The sequence below is a fragment of the Leuciscus leuciscus genome (genome assembly GCF_965113295.1).
Source record: "Leuciscus leuciscus genome assembly, chromosome: 17".
Classification (NCBI taxonomy): domain Eukaryota; kingdom Metazoa; phylum Chordata; class Actinopteri; order Cypriniformes; family Leuciscidae; genus Leuciscus; species Leuciscus leuciscus.
In genome coordinates, this window is record NC_138741.1 from 15,647,518 (window position 1) to 15,672,223 (window position 24,706).

At 38.0% G+C, this 24,706-nt stretch overlaps 1 protein-coding gene across 1 annotated transcript in view; it reads right to left on the bottom strand.

Annotated features, from left to right (window-relative positions):
* The window catches only part of pacrg (PARK2 co-regulated), a 119,069-nt gene that overhangs the window by 90,101 nt on the left and 4,262 nt on the right, over window positions 1-24,706 (bottom strand). The gene's annotated exons all lie outside the window — the stretch shown is intronic.

Here is a 24,706-nt window from a genome sequence, read left to right on the forward strand (position 1 = left end):
CATAAATAAACTGATGCATTCGGCACAACATATGGGATACTGAGTATGTGACAAGCTAAAGAAAATGAAATAAGAGATGTTTATTCAGGAAAACAGTTGAACTCATGAAGGCCCCTGCAGTGAGAATGTGGCAGCCTGGGGCTTTGCTCCAGGCCTTGGCGTTAAACTCTGACTTCATCTGAATAAATTCATGCAGCAAGTCACACACTGGTGCTGTTTTGCTTAATTGCAATGGTTGTTCAAATTTAAATTAATGTATAAAGCATTTGGTTAACAATGCAACTATGCTAATGTGTTTATATGAGAATCATGCTCTTGGCACATTCATGCATATCTCTGTGGCCACAAACAAACTTTTGCAGGATGGAATCGAGCCGGCTGAATGAATTATATCCTGAATTTGTGATTGATATATTCTTGCTCTAAACATGAATTACAAATGTCAGCTATTTAACCATTAGCTGGTTGAGCTCATTGAACTTGAAGTTGAACTTGAAAAAAGTCCAGTTTGTGAACAAATCATTTAAGAAAATTTTGGCAAGCAAAAACTTTCACACGCAAAAAATGTCAATTGTCAATAGTGTAGTAGACTCTAGATATATATGAAGCACAGCACACAACTTTTGAAAGTTGTAAATATAGGCTAACAAAGATTATTGGAGTACGTTTTACAAGAAAACAACTTTTCTTTCTACTTCAAAATTTCACTTTTAATTTAATGTGGTACTTGCCGTTTCTTTGTAATATTGTGAAAAAATATTCTACTTCAATTGTTTTTTCAGTGCAGAACTCACTTTCCAAGAACCAAGTAGGTCAAGTAGGAGGAGGTCTTTTGCTTATGCAAAATCCCAGATTAAAGGAACTCTAATTGAAATGACTGGATTTCTCCCGCAAAAATTTAGCAAACGACAGTAACTGACTGCACATTTAGGGGGGCATTCACACAGGACGGATTTTTCCATTTCCACTGCGCTGATTTTACATAGCTTTTCTATGTAAACATCTTACATAAAAGCAAAAACATGTTCTTTGCAAATTTTATCAAGTGATTCGTTGAAGAGATCAGATAACGATTAATTTACTGTACTTCTCTCAGGAACTTTCATGAACACATCGAGATTGCATGGATTTCTAATGAAATGACTGGATTTCAGCTGTGAAAATTCAGTGATCACCAGTAAATATGACTACCCATATTTGACCATTGCGCTTGTGTCCCACATCTCGCTTCTTTTGCAGCATCTCACACATGATATTCTAAAGAAACATGTCTCTTTTTTCATTCCCCTACCATGCAGGAACTTTAATGAACGCTCCAAAAACAATAAGGGCAGATGTCAACATTTTCAACAAATTTTCAGAAGACTGAATAATAACAGAATATTCATTATTGGGCAAACTATTTCATTAGAGAAAAAATCTCAAAATGAATACATAGCTGCACCAATGCCTGTGAGAAGATTCAATCTAATGCACGAGACTCACTAGTACACAATTAAAATAATTTATTTAGATGGCAGCTGAATTTTAACAGATGGCATTCAGCCTGTGATGACCAGGCAGGAAGTAAATGTTCTCCGCACAGGGTCAAGTGAGCACTTCCTGTAAGTAAAGGAAGATGATGACAGCACAGTCCATTCTATCTGCCGTTGACCTGAGAACACACACACACACACTCATCTGGGAAGTGAGTTGTGAGTCCTCAGCCATCTCTTTCTATGAAAGCTGTGTTTCAATCACTGAAAACCGCTCTACCTCAGGGAGAGAGAGCAGCTCATTAATCCTCGGGCTGACGTCGCATTGGAGAAGGTGTAATTCCGCGAAGGTGATCAATCACCTGCCCAAGCTGAGGCCACATCTCTCTAGCTCTCTCTGGGCTCCTAAACTGCTTCTGAGAGCATCTGATGGATGCTTGGTGAGCGGCTGCAGCTCTCCGCTTGGGCAGGTGAAACCCGCATTAACATTTCCACTGCTCTCTCTCGCCTCCTTCTCTCATAGGACACATTCCCCTGACAATATCATTCAATTTCTGATAACGTGTGTGTGTGTGTGTGGCTGGTGACTCACCAGGTTTAGCAGAAAAAACAGAGGCTGCTCTGATAAGGTCAGACTGCACACAACTGCTGCAGGCAACTAAATTACCTCCCTTTATTCATGGAGCATTCACCTCCACACTTCACACACATACTCACCGGTCCACCCACTAATACACATGCAGTCATACACACACACACACAATCTAAACGGAAGGTCCCCAGAAAAGTCACCCTAATTGTTGATTTCAACTTGTCTGTCTAATCTGGAATGAGTGCAATTCATTGTAGAAGCAAATGGGGAAATATTAGTGTCAGCTGTTTGATATGGTGTTAATGTCCATAAAACCATAGAGGATTTAATCTTATTTTACAACTTTCCTAAATAATGATCCAATTTATACAAGACAGACAGACATTATATAACATTTACACTGCAAGTGTGAGATTTTAAGTGAGTATAACAGCCTTCTGTGATGGTGATACAACTCTGAAATATCAATGGTTTGTTCGGATAGGACGTCTGCTTTCGACTTTCTTCTGTGACATGCTAAACATACACAACCAAATGATTTTTTTAAATAAATAAATACTTTTATTCAGCAATGACGTGCTAAATTGATTAAAAGTGACAGTAAAGATATTTAGGCCTATAATGTTACAAACGATTTTGATTTCAAATAAGTGCAGTTCATTTGAACTTTCTATTTATCAAAGAATCCTTAAAAAAATCTATCACGGTTTCCACAAAAATATTAAGCAGCACAACTGTTTTCAATATTGATAATGATAAGAAATTGTTCTTGAGCACCAAATCAGAACGATTCCTGAAGGATATGTGACACTAAAGACTGGTGCATGATGCTGGAAAAACAACTTTGAGGAATTAATTACATTTTACATTATATTCCACAATATAGGCCTAATTGTTATTACTGTTTTTTTTTATCAAATAAATGCAGTCAAGGTGAGCTTAAGAGACTTCTCATACCCACCCCAAACTTTTAAATAGCCTAAGTATATAAAAATCTAATACATTTACATTTGTTGTTTGTTAACTGTTTGTTGCAATTAATACAGAAATGTGTTAATCACTTTTAGCCCATCTATTATCAAGTTTGTGTAAGCAAAATCTGACATTTGAGATTTCCTTCTCTGGGTAGAATTCGAAATATGCAAATAAGAGAAATGGAATTCTTTGCCATCAGGGGAACTGGAGCCTAAAGTCATGTTTAGAGCTTGATTTAACATTCCTCCCTGCTGGTAGCCTGCTGCATTCTAGACAGAGCTCAACTGAGTCACTCCTGATTCTGAGGAAAAATGACAACATGCAGGTAATAACGCCAACGCTCGCTGTGGAGAACAAAAGACAACAAGAGATGAAACAAACATCATGATTTCAATTATGAAAAAGAGTCAAGAGTTAAAAGGTTGAAAATGGTTACTTAATGCTGATTTTCTTTAGACTGTAGCTCTACTCTTGCACAAAACCTAAATAAATGCATTTGGACTTCAAAACGGTTCAAGAAGGCAACCAGCTTTCAGCCTGATCCTAAAGTGCATAAAGAAAAGATAACAAAAATTTCCACAGCTCTACAAAAACACAAATACAACAAAGCTGAGTCAGAGTAAAAGAAATATAAAAATAAAAAAAAATCCTCCTTTGACAACCCTCATCTGCATTTTTCAGCTTTCCCAGTAAAACTCTCTTCCATAACCTTATAATTCTATAAGCATCACATTCACTCAGTTATGGCACAAAAGTTTGCTGAGAATGATGTTGTTGTTTATTGTTTAATAGTTTTAATCTAAACCTGGATGAGCAATGTGCTGTTGGAAAAGAGATCAAATTTGCATTTTAAAAATCTGTCTGTCATTCCAATTTGTATCAGAGAGAGTATTTTCTGTCCATACACTTACCATGTAAACATGAGAAACTAAAAAGTATTCAAGGCAAAAATGTTAAGTGATAATATTTCCCCAGACATTTCAAATCAGGGAGTAAAAATTGCGCAATATTTATCTATTATCTGATCATTTATATATTTTATAATATTCTAGCATTTCACAGACAGGGATTAGATTAAGCCAGGATTAGGCCTTAGTTCAATTAGGACATTTAAGTAGCGTTTATAAATGTGCCTTAGAAAAAAAAGAAAAAAAACGTTACTAACTTGAGACAACACAATAGCACTGACATATTTTAAGTCTGGGGCTATGCTTTAATGCTTAAAGGGATAGTAAAAATGAAAATTAGCCCACGATTTACTCACCCTCAAGTTATCCTAGGTGTATATGAAATTCTTCTTTCAGACTAATACAATCGGAGTTATATTAAAAAATGTCCTGGCTCTTCCAAGCTTTATAATGGCAGGGATCGGCTGTATATTTTTTGAAGTCCATCAAAGTGCATCCATCCATGATAAAAGTGCTGCACACTCCATAAAGTTTTAAATATGAATATTTTTCTTACACGAAAGCATCGCTTCACTTCAGAAGGCCTTTATTAACCCCCCAGAGCCGTGTGGAGCACTTTATCATGAATGGATGCACTTTGATGGACTCGATGGATCACTGCCATTATAAAGCTTGGAAGAGCCAGGCCATTTTTTAATATAACTCCGATTGTATTCGTCTGAAAGAAGAATGTCATACACCTAGGATGACTTGAGGGTGAGTAAATCATGGGCTAATTTTCATTTTTGGGTGAACTAGCCTATCCCTTTAAGCCTTGTCTGAGAAACCAGAGGTAAATTAATTAGAGGACATACTGTAGTGTTTCACACTCTAAAAGCAGTGCTAGTATGTGGATAAAGAACGTCTTGTAGCTTTTTGCATCACACACACGCATCTGGTCACCAGTGCTGATTTTTGCTGAGCCAGCTCAATGAATCAAGCACATTGATCAGTCTTGCCAGGCTTTGCATTTACTGCCATGACCAGTAATCAGCCTGCATCTATTCAGTCCTGTGCAAACCAATTTAACAGCACTCCAAAGAATAACACCCATGGCCATGAACATCGGACATGTTCCATCAGCACACTCTCTGCAATCTACAAAGGCATCTGGACACATTTAAGAGTGTGTATCCATCCAGATGTGTGAAAGCTGAGAGATTTTGACTCTTGGTTAGCAGCTGTTCAGATTGTTGTTGCATTATATGCTGTCAAGAGGCAGACTTTGAGTCCCATGCTATGCTGCCAGCATTTACTCTAGACTACTTTGTAATGGTTCATGATTCCGGTTATGCTTCTAGTTCCTTTGGAAGAAAATGTTCTTAACACCATGAGATTATCAAGCTACAGCTGCATTCATAATCACAATAAGCTCATAAAATTAGTCATCTTCAGCAAAGATGACAAGATAGTATGTCTTTTGGCTGACAAACACTTAGACAACATCCCATTGCTTTCAATCTTGACAGACACCACAATATTGTCTATAAGCATACACAAGTTTCAACAGCACAGGCTTAGACAAAATTATGGCAGAGAGATAGATAAGATAAAACAGGTAGGATTATTATTAGTTAATCAGCAGGAAACTCAAGTCTTTCAACTGGTAATATGATCAATAGAGAGATACATGAATTGCATTAGCCTATGGCTTGATAGTAACAATGGGTTTGTCTTACAGATTTCCAGAGCATACACACACAAGGGATCAGACGAAGAGACAATGGACAACTGGATGACAACTTGAATGAGCTAATGCTTGTAAGGTATAACATCTAACAGGTATCATGGTTAGAGAGTCTGTAGAATAAGGGGCTGTTTACACGACACCGTTTTCAACTAAAAACGTAAAACTTTTATGCGTTTTGGCCAGGGATGGAAATTAACTTTTTTGTCCACCGGCCACTGTGGCTGGTGGATTTCAAAATCTACCAGCCACTCAATGTTTTTACCAGCCACTTTCTTGTTTTTAACCGACAATGTGTAACTGCATGTGAAAATTAATACTACAAGATCTACAATACTTAAGCAGTTTATTTAATCTCAAGTCTCAATGAAATACTGACATTTTCTCTTTCTCTCTTATATATATTTCTCTTTTTTACCTGGATGTGGCATTTGAATGATTCGTGGTCTTTTATGGCTTCCAGTTTTAGGATTTTAGTCCCAACAATGAAACTAGGGCTGGGCGATATGGACCAAAAGTCATATCCCGATTATTTAGGCTGAATATCGATATACGATATATATCCCGATATTTTTTCCGCAAAGTGAGAGCAAATGTTCAGTCAAAGTCAAAGCCAAATATGACATGTCACAAGTAGTTTTATTGAAACCGGCTATTTCCACACACACAAGTACTGTCCCCCTTTACTTAACATAAATTGTAAGAATATGACTAATAGTAAAGACTAGTACTAATAAATAAACATTAGGCCTATGCTAAAGCTATTAAATAGCAGTTCCAAACTAGTTTTTGTTAATACAATGTTGGTGGTATGAGCCACTAGAGTCATTTAAAAATATAAAAAATAACACAAAGAAAAATAAAGTGGCATTTTGGGGTTAATATGGAAACGACAGTTACCATGGTGAATACACAATATTAACAATAACTGTTAATGAACCATGGAAACTGCTTCTGGTGAATAGTATGAAAATCATCCCTGCATTACTTTTATTTTGTGTAATTTACAACGTAACGGCGTTGCATGCTCGTAGTTTATTTTGCACTTTATATACAGTGAGGCGATACACAGCGCGCGCCGCCACATTTGCGCGTGCATTTGAAGAGTGTTCGCTATGAGAACAGGATAACGGCTGACGTGACAGGACAAGAAAGTCCGTTTTTCTGAGGTGAAAGACTTTATTTCAGCGTACACGTATGTCCTCTAAAAGTGTCCGCCGTCTGTGTGAAACAGTATATTTTTATTTACCCGCCACGGTGGCCGGTAGGTGAAGCGAATTTACCCGCCACAACACAAAATCACCCGCATTTGGCTGGTGGCGGGTGCTAATTTCCATCCCTGGTTTTGGCCGTTCCTTTACACGACAACGTCTTTTTTGCGTGCTTGGAAACGCAAACTTTTGAAAACGGGTTTCCATGTAAACAACAAAAACGCGAATCTTTGAAGACAATGACGTCATTTTTCACGTTACATCGCCATCTAATGGCCTGGCAGCAGAATACAGCGTTTTTAGTCTTTTTCCGCGAAAACGACAAATAATGCTGTATTATGCATGCTAGACAAGTAGTTGGCAATGTCACTTTGTAAAGAAAGACTATGCGCCGTTGTCAGGCGTAGCAGTATATGACTACTCGACGCAGGAAAACACAATACAAAAATACTTTAATTCAAGGGAAAACTGAGGGGAAACAGATATTCCTATATACTATTAAACATCAACGGCACGGAACAAAACAGGAAGTATATATACACAGGTTAACAGAGGGAACTAAACAGGAGCAGCTGAACCGAATTACAGTATAGGTATTGTGTAGCTATAGGAACTAACAAGAACTCATGCAGACACGACAGGAACTAAACAAAACAGAACATGACCATGACAATCGTGAGCTAAGTTGATCGTAGGGACACATTTTATTTCAGAAAATGTCAAAACCTTTGAACACAAAGGCTTCAGAAACATGTATCATCCTTGAGTCTGTTGTAAGGAACCTATTTTCATGATGACAAAATGTTATAGCCTATTGTGTTGATTTGTGTAGGCCTAATAACCACTGTGATAATGTCCCTATAGAAAACCACTGCCTTGTCTGCCATACCCGGCACATGTGATAAAACATCTGGAACATTTATCACACACACACACACACACACACACACACACACACACACACCTGGAAGCTCTTGCTGAGAACCAGGGCATATCTAAAATAGCTGAGGGGGAGTTAATTTACTAAAACATAAAATAATAAATGAAAAGGACAATGTACTTTTTGACATTTAGGTGTAGAAAATCAGAAATTGACATGCAATTACAGTAGTCTTTTAGTCAGGCTTGAATATAAATTTGTCACCACAATCTGGTAATCTATAATTACAAGAAAAGATGATAATATTATTTAGACAATTGTTTCACATCATTAAAAAAGAGATAACAAGTATGTTCATTATTTCATTAAGCTATCTAAATGCTCTATTGCTAATTCCATTGAATCGCTGATCTGTGGTTTTTGCTTGAGTAATCAGAACAATTAATTGCCGAGGACCAACATCTGAAAAAGCCTAATCATCAAATCCACTGTATCTGCAATTGTTTTAGAGCTGCCAGCCTTTGTGATCATGGGTGTTTTTCACAGGAGAGAATTGAAGCAGTGCCTCTTAAAAAAAAAATATATATATATCATATAAAATATATTTTCATGCATCATATTTCACTAAAGTAACAGTGACATCACCAGGGCTGCGTTTCTCAAAAGAACCGTTGTCAGACGTAGCAGTATATGACTACACGACACAGGAAAACACAATACAAAAATACTTTAATTCAAGGGAAAACTATATTCCTATATACTATTAAACATCGACGGCACGGAACAAAACAGGAAGTATATATACACAGGTTAACAGAGGGAACTAAACAGGAGCAGCTGAACCAAATTACAGTATAGGTATTGTAGCTATAGGAACTAAAAAGAACTCATGCAGACACAACAGGAACTAAACAAAACAGAACATGACAATCGTGAGCTAAGTTGATCGTAGCAAAGATTGGTGGCAATGGTTCTACGATCTATTTAGGCTTACAATGCTTTTGGGAAACGCAGCCCAGATAAATGCAGGGAGATAAAAGAAAACCATAAAAAGGATGTGACTAAACTAAACTGATCTCACTCTCCTCAAACTGAGGACTAACTACTGCCTTTGGCACAATTAGTCTCTGCAGAAGAAAGAAAACTGGGGAAAGAAAGGAAGACATATAAAGTACAGGTTTTAAAGGCAACCCTCCAAACACTTAGGCCTAGGCCTAATAGAGTTTGCAAAAGAAGAAGAAGAAAAAATAAATAAATAAAATTCCTAATCAAAGTAGACAAATATTACAAGAAAGGAGTGGGACATTTCCTAAGAAATCCACACAAAGACTGCTCTTCAGAAGAGAAAGCCTGCACTGCAGTGGTGTTCAAAGTCTGAAAGATAATACACATGTAGATTCAAGATTCAAAGAAATAAAAACATTAAGTAAAAGCCAGGTAAGAAATAAAAACATTTATTCAAAGAAGAGATAAAGCAATAGAAGTTTTGGCTGCCTTGTGGTTTCCACTGATTTAAGTTACTTTCAAATGTGAAGTTTCAAAAGTTTGGGGACAGTAAGATTTTTTTTAACGAAATTAACACTTTACTTTTATTCAGAAACGAAGCATTAATTTAATCAAAATTGACAGTAAAACATTTATAATGTTACAGAAGATTTCTATTTCAAATAAAGTAGTCAACATTTGAAGTGGATCAAAACCTTTCATCAAAGTATAGGCTACATGAATTTTGAACAATACCCGTTCTTGTCTTAGGACAACTTTGATTAACTTTTTTGATCCACTTCAAATGTTGACTACTGTAAATGCTGTTCTTTTTAACTTTAGTCATCAAAGAATCCAGATTTTTTTTTAGCATGGATGGTTTCTTTCCACAAAAATATTAAGCAGCAAAACTCTTTCAACATTGATAATAAGAAGAAATGTTCTGTACAAAATACAGATCCGAAAACTTCCTATTGGTACTCAACTACCTACAGTTGTTACAGTTGGCTGGAAAGCAAAGAGTCTGAACCCCACACAAAGTGATCCATGAGCCAGTGCACCCTTGAGCATAACACTTAGCCTCAGGTTGCTCCACAATGACTGTCCCTGTAATAAGTGTACCATAATCAATTTGGATGTACGTGTCTGTCACAAGCGCCAGCTAAAGGAGGGAAACAGGCTTATTTGGAATAATCGCAATGCATCCAATTCATTCAGGACTTCCAATAGCCCTCCCATTCCAAAAGGTCAGGTCAACATAATGGCAGTGTACTTCTTATGGATTATTAAAGAAGAATGTCGGAGAAAGGACATTGTACAGCATATTGGCATGATGTGACTTTTCCAGAGTGTAGGCCTATTGATTTCTCGTGTCTCCTCATGTGCTAACAGCATGTAGGTGGTCACAAGGCCTTGAGCTAAATAACAGTCCATGACACTTGGTTCATCCTTTGGCTGTGACCCTGAACCAAGGATACTCCCTGTCATCTCAAAGCGATTTCACGTCTACTAAATCCTCACGTATCCATCTTCAGCAACAGGCTCATCTCATTTTAACTCTGCATTTCCTTTTGCTCATTATTGTTTTATTAGCCTTTTACTCGTAGTTCTACTTCCAATTTTTTTCCCTCTAGGATCCCATTAGCTGTCAAACCCAAAACAAATTGGTTAGTTTTATTTTTTCAACTGAGAATTTATTTTCTAATTTTTATTCTGAAAAGCTGATATTGATGTTTTCCCTTCCTGCCAAATGGTTGTAAGTCGTCTTATCTCAAGAACGGCTAGCATATGTTACGTATTGATTGTCTTTTGTCTGCCTTGCGCTAACCGATATTGACAAACACATCCAATCATACTTTCCTAAGCCTGCTGTCCATAAAGACACAGAATCGAACCCCAATCATGGGTCACAGATGCTATCTAGGCCTAACAGCTTTATCTGAGTCGTGCTCTAACTGTCACCATTCCCTTTCTATGCTGCTGTCACTCATGTCGGCCTCATCTTGGTTTTCACCATCAAACTCACTGAGACACCTAACCTGTTGAAAACCTGTTTCAATGATTGTGAGGAATGTCCCAGTCACTCTTTCCCACACAATGGCAGTGTGGGTATTGTCCTTTAAGGGCCAAAAAAGCTTAATATATCATAAAAGAATGAGAACAAGAGGAGACCAATAATGGACAGCAAGGTTTTTGCTGAATATTTATTTAAATTTAAGGTTGCAATGTAACGGAAGTGGTGTAATTGTCATGTATACCTGAGTTTACCCGATAATCCGGATTACTGAAAAATAAAAAAATGCTAAATCCATTGGATGTTGATTGAACGGAGGCAGATCTGAATGTGAGATTGCAGTCAATTATAAGAAAGGGCCAGAATTTAAGCAGACTAAATGATTGGAGAAGTCCGACATACGCCACCAAAGCGAAGTCGATTCATAGGAAGATTGAGACATTTTGATTTAAAAAAAAGAAAAAAAGAAAAGAAACATTAGAAATGCATGGATGATTTGTTCAAAATCAGATCAATAAATGCATTTAGGAAATAGATAGGATACATTTTCATTCCATGTGGACTTGGAATGTCTCTAAGTTATGTCTCTTATGTTTCTCACCCAAACCTATTGTATGGCTTAAAAAAATGTGTCACACCGACTACTTTTATGATATTGAAAAAAATGTAAGACAATAGCCATTCACCAAATGGGAAAATATGACCTGTACATTCATAAAAATTTCTCCTTATAATCCACAGAAGAATGATTTACAGTAAAGTAAAATTAAATATGTGATAAAGCTGACTATAATATCAGCCATTAGGCCTACATCCTGAATTTCAATCCTGTACATTTATATGCCTAGACGTCATTTTAACAGAGAACCTAATTTAAAAGGGCAACTGTCTTCCAAAGTTCCACTTTTTCTCAACACCACGGAAAAGGTCAAAGAGAGCCCGTGAGTGACACACGCAAACATTCTTCTGAGTTCTACCCATTATCCATTCATCTTTAAAGCAGCTTTTTCATAACAAGGCGCTTTTGCAGATAAACTATAAAGTGCAGAAGAATCCACAGTTATCTAATTTTAAAGAAAGAGAGCATTTAGAAGTTTGCGTGCATATGCAGCCTCTAAAGTCCTAATCCACAGTTTCATGTTGCTGTTTGAAATGTGAAATGCACAAGAAAAGTGCCCAGGGAAAGGGGAGAAAGGTGAAAAATTATGCAGGCAATAACATTTCCAGATGCTATGTGTTCAGTCAAGGACCTTCAGAGCAGAGAGTTTGTTTGATCAATAGAGAGCCAGTGCTGAAATGCAGCACTGCCACTCACACTCTGTCTCCCATATCCATTTCTCCATCAGGCATGACAAGCAGACGTAAGTATAGATGGACAGAGATAGACGGATGGATGGATGGATGGATGGATGGATGGATGGATGGATGGATGGATGGATGGATGGATAGATAGATGGAGACAGTTTATGGGATTGATGAATGGAAACAGGTTGATGGATGGATGGATGGATGGATGGATGGATGGATGGATGGATGGATGGATGGATGGATGGATGGATGGATGGATGGAGAAACTAGAAGAGAGACACTGTGGCGCAGGTGGCGCTCATTAACATTTGCACCACCAGTATCGCTCCACTTCCACGGCTCTCGGCCTCACCCAGCTTCACACCACAGCAAACAAAGTCAGAAAAGCTTGCAGTTCCGTCTCCATGTTATTGTTATTGTTTGTCGTGTTCTGGTAGCGTAATGGTTCAAACTAAAAAAGGGTCTGCAGCGTTTTCAAAATTCTCTGTTTGCGAGGGTCAAAAACTTAAAAGTAGTGTGGACGCCAGACGTAACCGTAGCCAAAGTTATGCATTTTAAAACAAAAATATACTAGTGTAAACAGGGCCTTATCCCCAAATGTAAGATGTTTAATGAATTTATTGGGTTGTTTCAAATAATAGCATTAGCATTAGTCTACAACATAACACTAGATACATATAATATATGTAGTGATGCACCGATGTGAAAATTGTGGCCGATACCGATAACCGATATTAATATTGCTGTTATGGCCGATACCGATATTTACCGATGTCGATATCTCTGTATAGAAAACAAATTTTAATGATTATCAAATAAAAAGCTATTTTCCAAAACACTTTTTTTTTTTTTTTTACTTTAGAAATGACTGATATTGGGCACCTTTACCTGTGTGCAAAATATGTCACATACGACACACATGCATTATACTGCATTGCATACAGTAATGTGTGCTGGTCAACTTGTCTAAAATTAAGAAACCCTTAGAAAACAGTAAAAAACAAACAAAAAAAACCAGGAACATTGTGTAAAATTAAGATAGGCTACTTTATTTATTATTCCAATATCCAAATACTAAAAAATACCACAGGGAAAAGGGCTTCTATTTCGTGCTGTCTTTGCGTTTGAACATTGCACATTTTAAACAGGACACTCATTAACTGAATAAATGTTAGCCAATACAAACATATTTATAGAAAACAGTTGACAATGAATAGACAGGAGTCCAATAATAGCATAACGAATCATTCTAAAAATAATAACAAGTAGCCTAGGCTATAAGACGAATCCGACATGGGCTGTGTTAACAGTAAAACGTCCGTCATTTAACGAATTTTAAAAACACGGATGGATAATACAAAATACTTTCTGATATTTTGACAGAAAAAAAACAAGCAAGAACAAAATTTAAACTTAAATTTATCTTCTCTCTCTGTGTGTGCGCGTCCGTGTTTGTGAGAGAGAGAGCTCGCGCAGCACTGATACAACAGTAGCCTACTTTTTAATCCATAAGTAACGAACGTGCTAGTTTTCATACAAAATAAATATAACATAATTAGGTAGGCTACTTTAGTTATTATTAATACAATAACGTAACACATGAAGGCTATGTTTTTCAACACTGAGAATGAATCAATAAATGCCTGTTTCTCCACTCGCGCTTATCAGTAATCCACAAATCACACGTGCTGTCACTTTTGAGAAAAATCTAATTAGAACGGGTATCAAATATCAAGCAATATATTCAAATATCTACGAGTCAAAAAACGATCAGTCAAAAATGTGTCATGAAGAGGAAAAAAACATAAGTCGCACTGGACTGCGTTAACAATGTTACGGACGGGACAGTTGACGTGAGCGCTCTGAAAGCGCCAGTGACTGCTTTAAAACTTTCACAGAGACCTCAAACAGAAAGCACAAAAAGCCTGTCTTTAAATTTAATTTCGTTTTGTATTAATTGTATCTTAATTTTGATAAATGTTTCATCAACCAATTGCCTGGATAAGAAGTAAATATAGTAGAAAATATTTAATCAGGACACGGAGGCGACGGCGCGTGAACCTGGAGCGTGTCTCATAAATGAACCGAAATCTATCTGCCTCACAGACCGGAGACATACAGTATATAGAAAGCTTGAAATGTCTATTTTTAAACAGAACAATTCAAAACGAAAGAAAACAGACTGTTCTCTGCTTATGTCATCTGTATGAAATGTGTATTTCTCTCAGGCACGTTCACTACTGCTAAGATCGCGAGTCAGCATCATCAACTTCATCTTTAACTTCACATGTCAAATATCGGCCTGTTCACATCGGCCATATTTTGACATCGGAACGATACCGATGTGTAAAAAAATGACCATATCGGCCGATATTATATCGGCGGCCGATATATCGTGCACCACTAAATATATGGAAAGTGGACAAGTACTCTGAAGTGACACTGATTGAGAGTGGACATGATGCGTTCATGCTAGCTTCAACTAGTGAGCACAGATGCAGGACCCATTCACTCTAGAGCAGGGTGCAAAACTCAATTCCTGGAAGGCCACAGCCCTGCAGAGTTTAGTTCCGACACTGCTCTAATACACATACCTGTAGTTTTCAAATAAGCCTGAAGGACTTGATGTGCTGGATAAGGTGTGTTTAATTAGGGCTGAAGCTAAACCAAAGACTATAGAAAGACTCTATAGGTTGACTCTTACAACTTATGAATGGGAGAAATTGCAACGTGCAAAATGGCGGAATACGTCCCGCCTTCTAAGTAAAAGAGGCACACCGTAGGCATGTTAAATAAAGTTATAAAACATGCTATATAAAAATAAATATGGCTATATAAAAAATATGCCCACCAGATATAGCCAATCGAACTTTCATCTTTGGGGCAATAGCTCCGTATGAGGGAGCCTCAGAGCTCTTGGCCAGTAGCGTTCTGACAGAGTCGAGGAGACCTCTCATCCCCCCCAAGTTTAAAGCTCAGGGTCAGTCTCCCCACCACTGATATATAAGCGGGACTCCCCCCACAAGCTCTCCAGCGGACGGCTAAAGGTGGGGTGTAGGGTAGGGTTAGGGGTTAGTATTTGTTGTAGCATTGTGTAGGAAATCAGCACTGTGATTGACATGACCAATGATATATTTGGGGGAGGGAAAATCATGCATGCATGTCATGTGTTTGTCTGTCAATCGGAAAAAGCCACGCAGAGTTTTGGAGTTCCCACCCTCATTTAGAGACCTCCTGGCGGCAGCTATGCCCTTCTCCAAAAAGACGGGCCTTTTCATTCAGCGAGTCTACAGCAATAACCGCCTTTCAATCAAATAACACCAAAGCCTGCATTTCTTCTTAATGTTCTTAAGAAAATATTTGAGAACTTAAGAGTTTTTCAAGAATTGCACTTAGTAACATTCTTACGAACATCTTAGAATGTATCTTAAGAAATTTAGATTTTCGTGAATCCGGCCCCTGGCCTCTCCAGTTCTGGAATGAATGGCAAACAAAAAACTTGTCAATGAATGGACCTTTACTCCTCCCCTCTAGAGATTTTTAGTGTGTTTCTTTCCCTTCCGTCCCCCAGAAACATCTTCACGCTGTCTGCCCCCAGGCATGGAAAGGATGATGCGTTTCCCACTCTAAAGGGAGGTGAAGACCATGTGAAAATATAAAATGCTCTTCCACTCATTGTCTGTGGCACGATAAATGGGAGAGAAGAGGGTGATGTGAGGACTTGTATTGATTCAGTTTCTATGGCCACAAATATCTGGCAGCATAATAAGCCTGTGTGCTTCAAGATTCACAGCTTTTAAGGCATCAAATGGCCTTGCTGTTATCAGCAAATCATGCTGCTCACCACACAGGCTGGCTATACATCAGCGACCGCATGAAAAGACCAGAGAGAGAGGTAGATATTAATAGTTTTAGAGGCAGATCTCAGGTCAGTGGTGTGTTGAAGCGATGCTAAATGTCCAGGAATGTAAGTAGATGGGTTATGGAGGGCCCTTTTTATAGGGGCTTTGTTTATGACCTGTAGAAAGTAATGAAGTCACTGGCTGTGTCCACGAGCGAAGGCACCTGCCTTGCTGCCCAGTCAGTCAATGATTTAAAAGACAGCATTTTTATATGAAAGAATTTTCAGACAGGATTCCAAGACACCTAATGATGTCATGTAAAATGATCTAATGCCTATAGTAATTCATTAATTGATTAATCAATATTAATATTAAATGCAACATACTGGGCCAAAACAATTATTAGCATTAAGTTTAATAATACTTGGTTATCCTGATGACAGCATGCAAAGATATGGGAAACATTTTCTCTACCCGTTTAAAATAAATGTTGATAAGCCCATTTTTTCATCCTAATAATGTGATTATATGGCTAGCTGCATTTTATAATTTCATTGCACTGTTTTTCCCTTCTGTCTGTGACCCTATCCAAGTGGATACAGGTTCAGCCCGGAGATCTCCAAGAGTAGAGCAGGAACTCAAAAAGGCAGGACAATAGGTTAGGCACCCTTTTAGAGCATCCGGCTGCAGTTATGTCCCTCTCATCCTATCAGAACACATCTGTGACAGGATTTTCGGTCACAACCTACCAGTTGAGAACCACTTCACATGATCTAACAAACAAGGTTCTTGAAATAAACGTAGGTTACACTTGTAAATTTATGCTCTCCTCTTTGAGCCCCACAGAACGTACTCTTGACTGTACAGTAAACCTCATGCCTACCAACAAGCAAAATACCAAAAAGCACTCCTCTACCAAACCCTCCCATTCAAAACAATCATCAAAGCAAACACTCCCTGGCTGTATCAGTCATTAAAGGGATAACGGCCGTCTGCCGGAAGCTAGTTAATTGTACTTTAATAACCTAGAATACTGTCTAACACTTGATGGCTGCTCTGTCAAGTCCTTGTCGTCGGTTAGGAACCTGAGTGTGCTCTTTGATACCAATCTTTCATTTGAAAGACACGTGTCTAGTATCTGTAAAACCAAATTTTTTCATCTTAAAAATATAGCTAAATTACGTCATATGCTCTTGATGCTCTAAGTTCATGCGTTCATGACATCAAGGCTAGATTATTGTAATGCTATTATGGGTGGTTGCCCTGGACGCTTAATAAACAAACTACAGCTGGTCCAAAATGCAGCAGCTAGAGTTCTTACCAGAACCGGGAAGTATGACCATATTAGCCCGGTTCTGTCAACACAGCATTCCTATTAAACATCATACAAATTTTAAAATATTGCTGATTACTTACAAAGCACTAAATGGTTTAGCTCCCCAGTACTTGAGCGAGCTCTTAACACATTATAGTCCTTCACGTCTATTGCAATCTCAAAATTCCGGCCAGTTGATGATACCCAGTGGTTAGAGAACAATCGGGACACGGCCGTGTTCTTGTTCAGCTGCTTAATCTCGTTGTCAGTCGACCATGATCGTGCACCGCTCGCGCATGCCATGCGCATCTAGATAGGCTACTTCTCAGAACTCCGACACGGATAAATGTACGCAGCAATAATGAATGTTCCTGGGAGATCCGTAGTTGCGCGGGATGTGGAAGCGCGCAAAAGTTCCAGAACCTTCTACTGCCTAAAAAAAAAAAACAAAAAAAAAAACCCACGAGCTGCTGGCCGCCGCTGCAGCAGATCAATTTTGTCAAGTTCAGCATAACGTTGGTTGTACAAAAAGTGCCCTGCCTTGAATGACAAGGTAAGGAAAATATATTTGGCACATTGTATGGGTCACTATATCATAACAAGGTAATACAATGTGTAATCAAGCGTTTTATATATTTAATATGAGGGAAATAGGCTACACATGCCGTGGACGTGACACAAAAAATCTTTAACTTTTAGGTGGCGAAATAATTTTTTGTAATTCTTTGAATTACACTGCAAACCAAAGTAATACTACCCTCCGGATGAAGAAGGGTTGGCTCTCCACAGAACATAACATAACATATTCATTTTATTTTATTTTTCATGTTCGCACTTCGCATATGAGGAAAAAACAATGTTACGGACGGGACCGCTCTGAAAGCGGCACTAAAAGACTGTTTAAAACTTTCACTGAGACCTCAAACAGAAAGCACAAAGCCTTTCTTTAAAATGAATTTCGTTTTGTATTAATTGTATCTTAATTGTAATAAATTTTTCATCAACCAATTGCCTGGATTTAATAAATAAGACGTAAATATAGTATATAAACAATTTAGATAATCACGACACGGACGCGCCGGCGAGTGAACTGGGCTGCATTTCCCAAAAGCATCGTAAGCCTAAGTAGTTCGTAAAAACGATCGTACGACTGATCTTAATATTATGGTCTGTTTCCCAAAAGCATCTTAACTTAAGTAGCACTTAAAAATCATCGTAGATCTACGAGTGCTCTGGAGTAATCGTAAATCCCCAAGTGCATCGTAAGAAGACAGATTTATGAGGTCACCTGCAGGACAAACGCCAGATTACACTTTTATCTAGATTTAACAGATTACACTGCAAAGTGAGTACAAATATAAGGTTTTGATTGTACTTTTTTTTTAATTGTACACTTTATTGTACTTGTTTTTTGTTTAAATGAATGTATAAATTAAATTTAAAAAAAGGGAAGAAAAAATACACACTTCCTAACTTTGTCCGGGAAGCAGACACACTCTGTCAGTTCAAATCTAGACATCTCTTTGGCCTAGCAGACACATAACACATTATAGACTTCTATAATTCAATGTTAGGCTGCATAGATTAGGTCAGACGGAACCGGGAACACTCCCCATAAATCCTGATGTACTTGTTACATCATAAGAAGGATGGCGTCTACGCTAATATTCGTCTCTCTGTTTATCCGAGATTTACCGCAGTCCACCGGATCCAGGCCGTATCCAGATCTGATGAAGGACCTGCGCCTGGACACGATGACAACACAGTCCTGAAGTGTCAACCAGTCCATCCCCTGTGAAGGCCTCCTTCCCTTCCCTTTACCTCAGTACAGATAAAATGTTGTCGAGATAATTCCGGTTTGCGTGTCTACGCAGACGCGACAAAGATTTCTGTATTATACATTTTAAGGCCAGACAAGTAGTTTATTGAGGGTTGATTTGTAAAGAAGGACTATACGCCTACGCACATATACATTCAAACGCGCATACCTTCGGACTGAACACGTAATGCTCATGTGCTCAATGTCTGCGTTTTCGCGGGTTTGCGTTTTTGAGTTTTGCGCAGAGATAACAGATAATCGTTTACACCTTCAAACCTATTTCAGGGAGTGCGTTCTCGAGACACCAGGCACTGTTTTGTGCGGATGAGCGGCCGGAGCGCGTTAAGGATTTTTCCTTTTAGAACGGTGTTGTGTTAGCGGCCCCTAAGTTAATAACTAATGATCTTCGCAATGGAAGTGAATCAATCAGTCAAAACTAACTTTAGCTGGAATGATTTTATTCTAGAGCTGCTGTAAAGCCTAAACAATCTGTTACGGTAATTTCCTATTACCACTGTAAAGCTGCTTTGAAACAATCCATATTGTTAAAAGCGCTATATACATGAAGGTGACTTGACTTGACTAGTCAATAAAGTGTTACACCTAGGATGGCTTGAGAGTGAGTAAATCATGGGGTAATTTTCATTTTTGGGTGAACTATCCCTTTAATTTACACAGCGAACAAACATAAAAATGAAGGAGAATACAGAATGACATGGAAAAAAAATGTTCTCCCTCTCTTCTTCTCTTTCTGGTGCTACTGAAAAGCATTGTGTTATCGAAAAGACAACACTTGAAGATTAACTGCTGGTGAATTTGACAGGAGACGTACGTGTATTGAGAATCTGTGTGTACATGGAAGTGCACGCGGCACAGACTGGGTGACACGCTTTGTTGTATAACGAACTTAGCAGAGCGTTCCCCCGCCTTGCATTTCTAAGCACACAGAGTGGTATGGGAGATATTAATCGTCTCCCGGTGATGAGCTTGCCATCAGAGAGAGGATGTGACTGTTGGATGAATCAGCCAGTGACTCTTCTACCTCTTACACACATAATGAGCAACACACCTCTAAATGTTTAATGCAGCCAGTAGGATATGTGGGCTGCTGTTTCAATATGATGTAGACTGAAAGCAGAACCGTGTCGATGTGCAGATGACGATAATCTTCGCACAATTTACAGACAGCAAGTTATTTCTGCCATGTCCCACATTCCACAAACAGAGTTGGTCCACTCAGCCATCCAATTTGAACAGATTTATAATCTAGAATCTTTGCAAAAGTATAAAGGGAATCATGGTGTTATCATTTGGGGGCCATTCACACAAATCGTATTTTTGCATTTTAAAAATGTGATATACGTTTAAGTTGAACTATTTTTAACTTGATTGTTGTTTCTTTAGAATATGTCATGCACAAGATGCTCCTTCACTAATGGAACTTCTAATGGTACGCCATGTTCCACATTCGTTAAACAGAGCTGGTCCAATCAGACAATGTATTTATCCAATTAGAACAGATTTAAAATCTTTGTAAAAGAATTCTTAGTACAAAGAAAAAGTTTGGCACAAAAAAAATTATGTCATCATTTAGGGGCCATTTATACAAAATGTGTTTTTGCATTTAAAAAAACATGAAACATAGGGAAGTGGAATGAAAAAATTCAAGGTCTAGAGACACGTCGGTGAACTACTTTTAACTTGAGTGCTGCATATTTAGAATTGTCAAAGACATCAATCTAGCATGTTTACATAGAAAAACTATTAAAAAAAAATGTATGCATAGGAATACAAATATGCAGTCTGTGTTAACTCTGCAATCTTATTCACCCTCATGTCATTCCAAATCCACAGTATCTTGTTCCATGGAACACAATATGACATTTTGAAGAGTGCACTGGATGAGATTTCCCAATTAAAATGAATGGGGAGCTTTCATGCTTCAAAAAGGATGCAAAGGGACCATAAAATATCTTAAATATATCAGAAAAGTCTTTAGAAGTGGAAAAGGAATAGTTTGGCCAAAAAAATTCTATCATCGTGTATTTCCTCAGAACAGAAAACACAAGTCATGTGACCTACTTTTATGATTCTTTTATGTTGTTTTTTTGGGTTGAGTTTCTTTAAAAAGCCACTGGTCACTATCTAAAGGCCAATACTGGTAACATTTAAAGGCCAATTCACACTGCACCGACAGATAGCAACAGGCACCTTTTTTTTTGTTTTTTTTCCGGATCAGCATGTTGTTACCTCTGTCTATGTCTGTTGCCTGACACAGTCTGTTGCAGTCTCTAACTCTGTGCACTTAGAGATGAAGTTTTAGGAAAACTGTATGGTCCGAAATATATCTGCATATTCTGAGCAGAACAATAAGGAAACAAAACAGCTGTTTGGCTCCAGGAAAGACTTAAACTTAGTTGGTTGTCATACTGATGTGAGTTGATGGCTATAATGAAGAACAGTCATAAATTAATAGACATGCCTTCAACAACACAGCATCTCCTGTGAGAGACCACACTTTAGATCACAACCTTAATTAGCACATGGGGGAAATTTAGGTCAGTTTAAGCACAGGAGCGAGGGTTTAGCCATGGGTTAAGGAGGGTAATTAATTAGTCACATACAGATGCTAAACAGGCTCATTAGTGAAAAGTGACTGTTGGCTAAATGACATGTGTGTGTCTGTGCATGTGTTAATAGCTGTGAACATAAAAACAGATAATAAATGAACACAATCCATGTTGTGAAATAGTTAATTTCATGGTGTGTGGCTGTAACAAATGCAGCTCTGGTATAGACCTTATGTAGCCCCGCCCCTTTTCAGCGCTGCGCTTGTTGTCTTTTGACTTCCGGTATTTTCACAGTGATATTGCGTATTTATGAATTAACGGCTCATTTTAAAATCTTCCCGGTCTACTGACATCTGTTAAGACATCTGCTTTAAACATTACAATCCTCATGATATCTTTCGTTAACTTTACATTAAGTAAATCCACTTAAAAAGCTAATTACTCCTGGACAGCAATGCCATAGGAATATACAGAGCGAATGCAAAAACGGAAGTTCAAAGACAATATTCTAAAGATGGTGGCGCCCTCGTTTCTCTGGCGCATAAGGTCTATAGGACACAAAACTGAGGCCTCCATGAATGTAATTTTTTATAATCTGTCAGATTATATCTATAATCTACGGTGGCCCAGTAGTGCACAACACAACGAAATTTAAAAAGCAAACATAAATTCACAACACAACGAAATTAAGCCACAACAACACAACAGAATGAATCCACAACACAAAGAAAAATGTACAACACAACGGAAATAAGCCACAACACAATGGATATAAGCCACAACACAACGGAAATAAGACACAACACAACAAAATAAAGCCACAAAACAACAAAATAAAGCCGCAACACAACGGAAATGCTCCTGACCACCAGAGGGCTCTCAGTAAAGTTAGTTTTCCATGCCACTGTTCTATAGAGTCGGCAGTCTTAAGATATCAATACCAGGATTAGTTTTAACATAACCATTGTATATCGACATAAAATATTACTTCAAAATCACCTACATGAATTATAGCTGCGTATATTGATACTCGAGAATGCTTTGACCTGCTTCCACAGTGCATGATCCCTAAGGGAACGTCTGGCAATTCCACCAAGTAGTTCCACCAAATTATACGTTTTAACCACTTGGAGGAATTGGCAGACGTTCCCTTGGCATCATGCACTGTGGAAGCGTGTCAAAGCATTCTAGAGTATAAATATGCAGCTATAACGCTCGTAGGTGATTTTGAATTAGGCTAATAAATGTAGATATACAATGGTTAGCTACATACTGTTAAAATCGTGGTGTTGATATATTTTTTAGACTGCTGACTCTATAGAACAGTGGCATGGAAAACTAACTTTACCGCGCTCCAAGAGCCCTCTGGTGGCGGGAGAATTTCCGTTGTTGCAGCTCTATTTTGTTGTGTTGCTGCTTTATTTTGTTGTGTTGTGGCTTATTTCCGTTGTGTTGTACATTTTCCGTTGTGTTGTGGCTCATTTCCATTGTGTTGTGGATTTATTTTGTTGTGTCGTGGCTTAATTTCGTTGTGTTGTGAACTTATATTTGCTTTTTAAATTTCGTTGTGTTGTGCACATGGCCGGACTTACCATTGGGCTTGACTGGGCTGCAACCCATGGGTCCCGCCCAGTAGGGGGCCCCCTCCCTTACCCGTTTTCGTTCGTTTGTTTTGTTCGGTTAACTTGTATACCAGATATCCAGAAATTATTAGCCGTATTTCCACTGTCTGGCCATGTGCGAGCGAGGGCTATAATCAGCCCAAAGTAGTGACTTGAGCGCTTGAAAACAAAATCCAATACACCAGGGTTTTCAAAGTCTAAGACAGTGGGCCTCCCTTTTGACACAACTTACCCAATAGCAAGAGTAAGAGTCAGACTCTTAATTCCTCACTTTTATCATTGTTTGTGTTAACATGAAAAGTGCAGGCCTCGTTTACACTGTCAGTGAAATGTGACCCAATTCCGATGATTTGCTCATATGCAGAGATGGGGGACTCGAGTCACATGACTTGACTCGAGTCAGACTCGAGTCGCAAATTTAAGGACTTGAGACTTGCTTGACTAAATTAAGAAAATTACTCGACTTGATTTTGACTTGAGATCCAATGACTCGAGACTTGACTTGACTTGAACTGTATGACTCGAGAATGACTTGATATACAGAAATTGACCATATTCATACAAGAAGATTTGCTGTACGCATAATAACTGGCAAGGGATATCGGACGACCATCACAACCTCGAACAGTCGAACTTGTTTAACCTGTTTGTTATAGTTATTTTGACTATCTTTAAATCTAGAGAGAATATTGGTCAAAACAGCATGCCTCTTAATACACAATTATGTTTTCAAATGTAGCTTAATGTTGTCAATATTCAAATGATATAATTAATGATGGCATGTTGTGTATAATATTTGCCACATTTCTTTCAAATCATGCTTTAAAGCCAAATATGTCGTTCTTTCCAATGACAAAAAACAACATAGAAAACTGTTAATGTTTTGTCGTGTTTTAAGCTTCTCTTAAAGCAGGGTTAGATGTTATCAGGGGGTTGGGGGCAAAATGCCAGCAGAATTAATATGCACCCAAAATTCAAAATGTGGTGGAAAAATTGCCCTAATATGAGTTATTTTTATAATTATAACTTAAGATATTAAAAAATATTTCCAGAATATTGGCGCGATTGCAAATGTGATAATGATTTTATAAAACAGTTCAGTAAACAAAGAGTGAATATTGTGATGTGACATTTTAGACATAATATTCCAAATATTCTCTGTTTTTGCTCTATTTCTCCAATGACAATAGTTCCAAACAAGCCACAGAAAGAGTTACGGTATGCGTATTTGTGATTCAGTGACCTAGTTGCTTAGTTCCAGAACGAATCTGCCGTTTTGAACGAATCAGTTGAATGAACACTTCTATGACTCGTACATAAGACGGTGATTTGGTGCCACCTATTGGCGGTTTTAACTTCATAATTAAAAATATATAACTTATATAAAGGGGATGCCAGTTTGAAGAATGCCATTTGGTGGCATAGGAACCATTATACTTGAATTGTGAATTGTTTAATACCTTTT